This window comes from Thalassophryne amazonica, chromosome 8, assembly GCF_902500255.1.
Source record: "Thalassophryne amazonica chromosome 8, fThaAma1.1, whole genome shotgun sequence".
NCBI classification, from domain to species: Eukaryota; Metazoa; Chordata; class Actinopteri; order Batrachoidiformes; family Batrachoididae; genus Thalassophryne; species Thalassophryne amazonica.
In genome coordinates this window covers 55,286,244-55,298,196 of record NC_047110.1, presented here as the reverse complement: position 1 = coordinate 55,298,196, position 11,953 = coordinate 55,286,244, and positions in this window count along the sequence as shown.

The window sequence follows — 11,953 nt, the reverse complement described above, 5'->3', positions numbered from 1 at the left end:
AAGGCACACAAAATGGCGCCGTTGTATGTGGCCTGCACTCGCTTCTTTTGTTGTCGTTTTTATTGTTTTTGCATTTTGTTGCATGGAATGTGTCACCGCTCCTGGTGTATGATCGCCAAACCCTTATCAGCATTCGGGCTTCGCTGGAGAATCTAGCTGTTTCTGGCTCGGGCGGATGGCCAGGGATGGCCTGTTATCTTTGAATTTACTGCTCCTCCATCTGCTGGTAAGCCACTTGTTCCTGTCTCTCGCCACCGTTTGGTCACATCCTCAACAGCGGGGACTTTGCTGCTGCCTTCATGGACTCTCAGTTTTATGCCATGAATGGACTGGTTTCTCCATTACTCCCAGATAACATCCTCTCTTCTTTTCACTCTACATGCACAGTAATTTTGGACTCTGTTGCACCGATGCGCTGCAAATCCACGAAATCAAAATCCGACCCCCCCGGTTAAATGCCACGACCCGTGCCCTCAGGCAACGCTGCAGACAGGCGGAGAGAAAATGGAAAAAGGACAAACTACAGGTGTCTCTGGGTTTTCTGAGGGACAGTCTAACTGACTATCAGAAGGCTGTGAAGGAGGCAAAAGCACAATATTTGTCTCATATTATTTGTAGCAGTTGTCATCGTCCCAGTGTGTTATTTCAGACTATAAACTCAGTTGTAAATCCACACACCTCTGTTTTGATGGACGCTACAACCACAACCTGTGAGGAGTTTCTTCAGTTTTTTATTGACAAGCTTTCATCAGTCAGACAGAACGCTGATTAGAACTGAAATGTTGAGTTGTCTGCTCCTCGTGCACATTCTGCTGTGCTCGAACAGTTTGAGCCCATTTCTTTTGCATCTCTTGCTGATGTTGTCAAATACCAAAAATCTACAAGTTGTCCTTTTGATGTTGTTCCAGCTAAGGTGCTGAAGAAGGTTTTTAATACTGTTGGAGCGGGTCTCCTAACTTTTATCAATGCTTGTCTTAGATCAGGGTCTGTTCCAGCTACTTTTAAACATGCTGTGGTTTGACCTCTTCTTAAAAAAACCTCACCTGGACTCATCAGTTTTATCCAATTTTAGACCTGTGTTTCATCTGCCATTTCTGTCTAAGGTTTTAGAAAAGGTTGTCTTTTTACAATCATTTTTAGAAGACAATCTAATCCTTGAAAAATTCCAATCTGGGTTTAGATCGCGACACAGCACTGAGTCAGCACTTTTAAAAGTTCATAATGTCATTACTTTGTCGGTGGATGCAGGGAATCCTGCTCTGCTGGTTCTGTTGGACCTCAAAGCAGCCTTTGATACTGTGGATCACACAGTACTTGTTTCCCGGTTAGAACATTTTATTGGCATTCATGGTACTGCACGTAAGTGGTTTAGATCATATTTGGCTGAAAAGAGCTTTTCTGTCATGATTGGGGACCTCTCCTCATCAACTGCTCATCTGTCTTGTGGTGTGCCGCAGGATTCTGTCCTTGGGCCGATTCTGTTTTCTTTGTACATTCTGCCATTGGGGTCAATTATAACCCAGCACAATCTGTCCTTTCATTGTTATGCAGATGATCTGCAAATCTATTTGCCTGTGAGGACTAATGGGAGTGATGCTTTTTCGTCATTATTTAATTGTATTTGTGATGTAAAGCAGTGGCTGTCCCAAAACTTCCTTTACCTGAATGATGGTAAAACGGAAATCATGGTGTTTGAGCGCACTGGCATACCAAATGTGGTAACACCAAATTTTGGTGCTTTGGCTAACTATGTAAAACGAGCTGTCAAGAATTTGGGAGTGATATTTGACATCTGTTTGAGGTTCCATCAACAGATAAACTCTGTTGTCAAAGCTAGTTTTTTCCAACTTTGCCTTTTGGCTAAAATAAAACACTTCCTCAGTAGGCGTGATCTTGAGACAGCCATTCATGCTTTCATCAGCTCCAGACTTGATTATTGTAATGCACTTTATTGGGGCATTAATCAGTCGTCTCTTGCACGTCTCCAATTGGTGCAGAATGCTGCTGCTCGTCTTTTAACAAACACTTTTAGACGTGAGAATATTACGCCCATCTTGTACTCACTCCACTGGCTTCCAGTTCATTTTAGAATTGATTTTAAAATTTTAATGTTTGTTTTTAAAGCTATTTATGGCCTTGCACCTCCCTACTTGTCTGAAATTTTAACTTTGCGCACCTACAGTAGGACATTAAGGGCGTCTGGCCAGCTTTACTTAGATGTTCCGAGGTCAAGATATAAACGCTGGGGTGATCATGCTTTCGTGGTAGCTGGCCCCAGACTGTGGAACGAGCTACCTCTTGAGTTACGTACTATTCCTGACCTAGCACTTTTTAAATCTAAGTTAAAGACTTATTTATTTAAACTGGCTTTTAACACCTCGTGGGGAGGTGACATGTTCTGTTTTTTATGTGCTGTTTTAAAATTTTATTCTATATGTGTTTTATTTTTGTGAATTTGTGTTTTTAATGTTAAGCACTTTGGACACCAGTCAGTGCTGTAAAGTGCTTTATAAATAAATGTTGATTGATTGATTGATTGAAAGGCACCTAAGCCCCTGGTTTCCACAACTTGATGCAACACCCAGTACATGCACGCATTGAACAACATAAAATCCAGAACACATCATCAGTATTCAATGGAAAGATGTCAGAGGTTCTTCTCCCACTCACACATTGAGCACACAGCACTTACAGTACCTGCGTAAAGACCAGTTATGGTGTCCAGCAAATTATTGAGTATCCTGTGAATTTTCAGGATGTCCCAGGGAGTAGCTAAAAAACAAACAAACAAACAAAAAAATTCCTGAAGAAAATCAACATATGCTGCAATGAAGCACTGCCAGTATTCACGCTGGCATCCAACGAGTACTGAGTTGGGATGCAGTCAGTGGTTGATTTCTTAGGTGTGAAGTCAGACTACTTTGGTTGCTGAGCATGAAGCAAATGGGACTGAGGAATCCTATTAAACATAATCCTTGCAAGCAGCAGCGGATTACATAAATCCCCTTTACTTTCCATTAACTGTTTCCTGTAGATCCACATTTAACTACCATTTTGTATAATACTTGTCTGAAATAAATTAAGTTGTATGTACCTATAACTGCGTGTTCATCCATAAGATGGAACCTCTATCAGACACGTGTGAATGGCTTTGTCTTGTTTTTGTGTTTTTTCTAAGTAGATACAATGGGTTGTATATTAAAACCTTCCCATGCAATTAAACGTTCCTACCAAATTACTTAGCGAACATATGTTCAGCTGTAAGTCATAATTCCATTATAATTTAGAGTTGTACTCCCACCTGGTCCCTTCCACACAAGTGTGAAGTAATCTACAACTCTCTTGCTGTAAGGCAACAGTACTAACACAAAACCATCGTGCCACCAAGTGGATTCTTGAGTAAATAAATTTCGTATTCTGTATTCCCCAAAATAGGATGAATCCCAACCCTTGTGTCAAAGAAAGCAAGGATTTACAGTCCTAGTTATCCACATATTACAAGTTCAAGTTCAGCTTATTCTTTGTCCCAAAAGGGCAAATTGTGTGCACCAGAAATACGCCATATGAAAAACATACAACACAGACCACAGAACAGTTAACACAACACGAAACAACATATTCTGCGAGAGTTAAAAGAATAAATAGTTGCAGTGTTGTGTTGGGGTGCTATCACCTCCTGTTATCTAAAGTGAGTGCTTGGATGGAAAAAGAGTAAAAGAATTTTCTCATCCCCTTGCTGGATCACTACCTTATCATGGTGGAGGGGTTTGGGTGCTCCAGTGATCTTGGGAGCTGTGTTGTTTGGAGCATGAGGTCCTGGTAGGGCGACCCTTAGCAAACTGGTCCCAGGTGAGGAGACAGTAATACAGGGTCAAAGACTGCACTTTGTCTGACACAAGTAGGGATGAGTCACCTCACCTGGAACAGGGTTACCGGGGCCTCATCCTGGTGCCAGGCATGGGGATGGGCGGGTTAAGAGGAGCTCGCAGGCGAGCACCTGTTGGCTGGGTCTACCACCATGCAACTTTGTCATGCTCAACCTGAAGAAACAACACGTTGTCTTCTCCATGTGGGCTCACCACCCCATGGACTCTGTAAAGGGTCTGGCGCATTGTTCTCTTGGCAGTGGACAGTGGCAAATGTCAACACAGACTGACCATTCCAGCAGATAAGAAATAATGTCAGGACAGACTCACTGAAAACTCTGTAAACACATTAGTGTTTTGTCCCCCTGGAATTTGGCAAGTTTCCTGAGTGCAGAGTTGTTGTTGACCTCTATTACACACAGAAGCAGTGTTCAAGTCAAGCATTTTAGCTCCAGGAAACAAAATGATCAGTCACTGGACCATGATCAATCTTATGTGCAGTAGGCTAACAATAACAGAGTCATCTGCAAACTTGATAATATGTCTGCTATCATGATGGCTGTGACAGTCGTTAGTGTATACGATGTATAACAGAGGGAACAAAACACATCCCTGTGAGGGAGCCAGTGGATGATGTTAACACACCGGACAGCTCAGTGTTCATACTGTGACAATTCTTAATGAGAAAATAAAGTTTCCAGCTTACTAAGCTTGAATCAGGGCTAAAATTACTGAATAATTTCTCATCTAACAGGTGAGGTTGTGTTAGATAATATCTGTGCTAATTCTTTATCAAATTATCAAATTAGTAAGTATCAAATTAGTTATCAAATGTTTGCCTTTGTTATCTGTTTGGCGTTTCTGAGACCTGGTTTAAAGTTTAAACATAAGAGTTAAGTTTCACTTTGAACATGTATGTGCAAGTGTCAGATACAGGGAGACCTCCCTCTGTTGGTGAGAGCCAGTAATATTAGAAATGTGAGACTAAACCACACCCACTGTAACGCCCACCTAGTATAAAAGTGTTGTACAACATACGTTCGTGGTGCCTTTCACAAGATGGACACTGTCTGTGAGGGTCCCAGGCCTGGTTTCAATTGTGACTTTTAATGAACTCAAAATGAGGAAAATAATGGTTTGGTTCTTGGAAAGAGGCAGTAAATTACATAAAAGAACTTGGAGAAATTACAGTTGTGTAGTGTTGAAAGCAGGTGAGAATTCAACAGAGTAGCCTAGCATGGTTCCCACTGGCCTCTGAGTGTAGGAGATTGAATAGGGTGATTGTGGCATCTTGCACCCCCCTCTTGGCCCTATAGGCAAACTGCAATGGGTCTAAAAGAGGTTACCTTAGGTAGGAGTTCTGCTTTCATAAGTTTCTCAAGGGATTTTATGATCAGGGAGGTCAAGGCAACAGGCCTGAAATCATTAAGGGGTTGGGGGTGGCTAACCTTGGCAACAGACACCACCACAGACTGTTTCCATAGAGAAGGCACCCTCTGCTGGGAGAGTGACAGACAAAACGTAATAAAGATTGGACCGAGTTGCTCTGCACACACTTTCAGCAGGTGACTGCTCATATTTTCTGGGCCTGGTCTTTTCATAGGTCTGCAGTGTTTACTACCTTCCTTTACCTCAGAAGGGAAAATGGAAGAGATGCCAAAAGACTGTTCCTGAGTTCAGAGTGTTTGTTCCTGAAATCATACAGTATATGCGTCTTTAACTGAGCAAATGCACAGATCCAAAGTTTTACTGTGCCTGGTGGGGCATGTAATGGACTGGTGAAAGCCTTTAAGCATTTTGGACAAAGACCAGTTATTTGTATCAGCAACAATTGCGTTTGGAGCCTTTGACCTACTTTCTCTCTAAGAATGTCTTATTTAGACCAGCGTTCATTCACATAGAGCACCTCACCCTCCACATGGACTTGCTGGTAGTTGCTGCATCCCTGTCTAACCAGATGGGTGACCGGAACCCACATATTTCCAGATAAACCCAGATCATTGTGTAAATCCCTGTCGGACAGCCACGTCTCTGTAAGCAGCAGAATACAGGCATCTCTGAATTCATGACAATAATGAGCCTGCGCTTGTAGCTCATCGGTTTTAATCCAAAGGGACTGGACGTTGGAAGGAATGATAGACTGCAGAGAAACACATGAGAGTGACTGGCTTGTCACCCTGAGACAGATGCATCCTCTACACCCTCACATTTTGGTCCTTGCTTTGTGGTGTGGTCAATGACCCTGTTGTTCATTTAACCATGCTGAATCCCATCTTTGTGCCGTTAAATAGGGAGGGGTGTTATTTCAAAAATTTTTGAAATCTAGAAATTTTTGAATGGAATATGGAAATATACATGGAATAAACCATGACAGTATAATTTTTGGGTCATTTGGTTCCAAAAACCCATATGGAGTAACGCGTGTGTCGTATATGTGCTGTTGACGTAGAAAACCACTCTGTTGCTTATAATTAGTTCATTGTGGCCATGTCATTCTTTACATGTGATGATTATACTCAACTAATGTTCCTGAAATAAAACTATATAGATTTTGTTTGTTACAATTGATCGTAACATAATACTGAAATTAGTTTTTTTGTCAATTACTCTTAAAAAACACCAGATAGGCTTATTGTTACTATAGAAGTTGACTATAAACTTGGGGTCAAGCAACATTTGGAGCCAAATTTCAAGTCTCTAGGTGCAGCGGTTCTCAAGATATGACATTTTCGTCGATATTTTTGGCGATTTTTGAACCCGATATCTTCACTGGCTCCATCCATATGGGTTTTTGGAACCAAATGACCCAAAATTTATCCTGCTATGGTTTATTATGTGTATATTTCCATATTCCATGCAAACATTTATAGATTTCCAAATTTTTTGAAATAACACCCCTCCCTAGTTTAAATCCATTGGCAGGTCAATGATAGGACTCCAGCATAGAAGGTGCTCCCTGGAGTATTGGATCCTTATTGAGTGGAGTGGAGATGACAAGTTGCCAAAAGTCCACACAGGCTGAAACACCAACCATAACAGCAGCAGTGCCCAAAGTTCATATTAGTTCCCCAGTCTGCTTGAAAATGTGAGTAAAAACAAAGGCTCACTATTGCACGCCAACACCACACATTACTAAGATAATAACCCTGAAGTTAGGATGCCAGACACCTATAAAAAACAAAAAATAAATCAAAACAAAACCACAGCCATAAAGCCTGCTGTGGCTGTGTTTTTTTTCACTGCATGAGCATGCACCCTCATGACATAATTCCATAAATATAATATTACAACCCCAAATCAGAGAATGTTACAACAAAACGGTTAATGCAAATGATAAAACAATCACTGTGCCATCCATGTCTACCTATGACTTCCCTCCAGACCACCAGCGTCTCCCTTCCCATACCTCAGCTACAGCTTCAGTGACCCACTGTCACTTCAAATTTGTAATAAACTACTTTAACTCTTATCCAGCTGCCTCACTGCAGCTGAGTCCATCTCATTTGGTTCCAGCTTTGGACAACTTCATCCCTTGGTATCAAAGGCAAAAACTTCATTTAAATGTGTGAGAAGGATTGGCAACATTACAAAGTGGTAAATTCTTTAACGCCCATACTTTTTTGGGAATGTGCTGCATTCCTGAAATGCAGGCATGGATGTCTGTTAACAAATTAAATTAAGTTGACCACACACAACATCAAAAATCTTGGGTTAATACTGTCTGCAATGAAAGAAGTCAAAGTAAATGTAAAATTTACTTGGTTTTTGTTTTGTTTTTTATTTTTGTATTTCTTGCTTTTTTTCCCACTTTATGTGCTGTCTCAACCTTTTCTAATTCTGGGTTATATTTACAATTACTCTTAAAATTGTTAATTTGTGCAAAAATTGGGAAACTGAGTAAATCTAAGGCTAATAAATTCTGGTAAAGGTTCCGATACAACAAGGTTATGAGTTTAAACTCAAATATGTGACCATGTTTTCAAATGAGAAGCTCATAAGCATTATTGTCCTGGTCTGTGCAATAGTGTCTCCTGCTGGTCAGACTGTACGCACAGTGTGGGATTAGCTCGGGAGTTGGTTGCTAGTATACAAATAATGAATGTTTAGGAGTTCAATGGTACAAATATTTCATAAGGTGAAAGCTGCGTTCACTGAATTAAATATTTGCTCCATTGAAAGGATGGAAAAACATTCATTATTTGTTTTATATAATGCTGAAAACAGATAATTGACATTTGATATTTTATTAATTTATAAACAACTGAAAAGGGACTTACATTTTGGTGCTCATCACTGGTGCTTAAAAGTCCAACACAAACTTAAAATAGGAGTCCTAAATTGTTCTCAGTAAATGGACTTCATTTATACGTATAGCGCTTTTCCATCTGCATCAGACGCTCAAAGCGCTTTACAATAATGGCTCACCCCCATGTGAGAGTGCTGCCATACATGGTAGTCACTACACACCGGGAGCAACTAGGAGATTAAGGACCTTGTCCAAGGGCTCTTAGTGATTTTCTGGTCAGGCTGGGATTTGAACAGAGGATCCTCTGGTCTCAAGCCCAACACTTAACTACTAGACCATCACCTCCCCTCAGTTGTCCCTGATGCCATCCTTTGACTTTGTGTACAGACTGCCGTCTGCATTCCTCACTCTAGCAAAAATTTACGTCAGAAATTTGTCCAACTTTTCACCCTAACAGCTCTTCATGCCTCCAGATGGCTTACGATGTGGTGGATTTGTTTTATTTTTTGTGTGTTAGAAGAATTAGCAGCGTCATTTAGCTCCTTCAAATCATCTCTGCCAGCAAAACAAACTCCGCCATGTTTAGTTAAATATCAATGAAACACAATGGCAAATGGTACGAATAATCCATATCATGTGACATACAAGCCACTAATCAAATTACAAGGAGCCACTTAAAGCTGTTATATAATGAAACATATCCATCCAGTTATGGGTCATGAGGGATGCTAGCATGAAACAGTAAAAAGAAAACATTTCTAATTTTGCAATGATACATGCTGCTAAATAATAATAATAATAATAATAATAATAATAATAATAATAATAATAATAATAAATGCCTTTTTAAAACCAACTAATAAAACAATAAGTAATACATGTGTCATATTTTATTTAAAATGAATGAGAGGTAATGTGTGTTCCTTGGGAGAAATAATCACATATCCAAAGATGGAAAAATCACAGACTCAGCGTACGACAGAAATTATAGTCTTATTCAATGTCTTCACATTATAACATCCAAATGGTTCAGTCTGTGACAGATTCTAATGATGTTCAAATAGATTCACTGTATGATACAAGTACATAATACCAATAGGCACTTCCAGCATGTCTGGCAATATTGAAGCTACAGTATAGTGTCTAAATTACAAAATGTTAAAAATAAATAAAGTATATATCTAAAAGAGTTTTTGTAGTTTTAAAATGTCTTTACTGTACAGCATATATGTTCATTGTACAAAATGGGGCATTAACCTGCAAAGACAATTTTAATTTCACAAATACTGTTTATTCTGTATGGAAGCAAAACTCTGCCTCAACCAGTTGAAAAAAAAAAAAGCTAAATGGCTGAGTACCACTTTGTAATGACACTTGTTTTACATTTTAACGAGATATTTTCCTGTTATTACCACAAACCTACCATGGTACAATGAGAAAGTTTTTATATTTACAATGTGAAGTTACAACATGATAGTTTAGACTGTTATAATGCAAGAAAACTCATTAAAATAAGTTTCAGTCATAACATAATAATCTCATTATAACGTTATAAGGTTGTATGTGATTCTAACACGAACATGTCTCGTTATTACGTGAGGAGTTTCTTGTGAAAAGTTTATCATTGTACTGTGATACTGAGCAATCTTTGTTTTGTTTTTTAAACTGGGGTGGCAGTCATACGCTTCCGTAATTTGGACATATCCTTCCTTGCGTCAGTATTCTTACATGTGCTAAGTGCAAAATACCGAGTGAAAAGAAAGCAAATAATTAAGAAATCACGTGTCAGCTATAAAAACATACTCATTTCCATTTATACTCAACAAAAATATAAACACAACACTTTTGGTTTTGCTCCCATTTTGTATGAGATTAACTCAGCGATCTAAAACTTTTTCCACATACACAATATCACCATTTCCCTCAAATATTGTTCACAAACCAGTCTAAATCTGTGATAGTGAGCACTTCTCCTTTGCTGAGATAATCCATCCCACCTCACAGGTGTGCCATATCAAGATGCTGATTAGACACCATGATTAGTGCACATGTGTGCCTTAGACTGCCCACAATAAAAGGGCACTCTGAAAGGTGCAGTTTTATCACACAGCACAATGCCACAGATGTCGCAAGATTTGAGGGAGCGTGCAATTGGCATGCTGACAGCAGGAATGTCAACCAGAGCTGTTGCTCGTGTATTGAATGTTCATGTCTCTACCATAAGCCGTCTCCAAAGGCGTTTCAGAGAATTTGGCAGTACATCCAACCAGCCTCACAACCGCAGACCACGTGTAACCACACCAGCCCAGGACCTCCACATCCAGCATGTTCACCTCCAAGATCGTCTGAGACCAGCCACTCGGACAGCTGCTGGAACAATCGATTTGCATAACCAAAGAATTTCTGCACAAACTGTCAGAAACCGTCTCAGGGAAGCGCATCTGCATGCTCGTCGTCCTCATCGGGGTCTCGACCTGACTCCAGTTCGTCGTCGTAACCGACTTGAGTGGGCAAATGCTCACATTCGCTGGCGTTTGGCACGTTGGAGAGGTGTTCTCTTCACAGATGATGCGAAGGAGATGTGTTGCACTGCATGAGGCAAATGGTGGTCCCACCATATACTGCTGGTATCCCCCCCCCAGTAAAACAAAACTGCACCTTTCAGAGTGGCCTTTTATTGTGGACAGTCTAAGGCACACCTGTGCACTAATCATGGTGTCTAATCAGCATCTTGGTATGGCACACCTGTGAGGTGGGATGGATTATCTCAGCAAAGGAGAAATGCTCACTATCACAGATTTCAACTGGTTTGTGAACAATATTTGAGGGAAATGGTGATATTGTGTATGTGGAAAAAGTTTTAGATCTTTGAGTTCATCTCATACAAAATGGGAGCAAAACCAAAAGTGTTGCGTTTATATTTTTGTTGAGTATATATATATATATATATATATATATATATATATATATATATATATATATATATATATATATATATATATATATATATATCAGCATCAACATAACAGCATAACCTGATGTTATTGGGGAGAAGAACTGCATGCTTTCCACTCTAAAATAACATGATTACTGCCACTTGAACAGACAGAATGAAGGAATGGTCCACTGTTTTTGCCAGTAAGCATCTCTGATACACAGATCACAGAGGAAGCACATAAGCAGAACAATGCCGTAAGACCTTCTACAAATAATATTTACATCTACTATCTGGCAAGAAATATAATGAGACCAAACTCCTGCTATCACGTCAGCTTGCATAAGATTATGAACCCACATATCAACAAGAAAACTTAAAAAAAAAAAAAATGTGGGACATTTTGGCAGAGCACAGTCTTTGAAGTTTGGCAATACCCTGGAAACTTGAAAAAGAAACTGAAGAATGATGTGAATGAGGCTGTCAGTGTTTTGGTTGTTTGTTGCAAAAAGTATAATAATGTTTTTATTCTTTATTTTTAAAAAAATACCTCAAAAAATTCTAATAATCATAATCAAATTCATGGATTACTTCAAAAGATAAAAAAATCTAGTAATCTATTGGGCAAACTAAATAAATTAATCCAGATTTAAAGGGGTCATGTTGCCAAAATATATATGACTACATTTTAGAGTTAAATATAATTGAGGTTTCATATTATTCATTAAAACAAATCAAATGAGCAAAATTTTGGCCCACAATAGCTTTTTTTTTTTTTTTTTTGTGATGAGTGTCAATGAAGCCCATAAATGACTTACTGCTTAGCCTGGGAGACAAAACCAACACACATTCTCTGAAGTGAAAGGGGGGAGTGGCCAGGAGCAGCTCTCTTTGTAGAGACCTGAA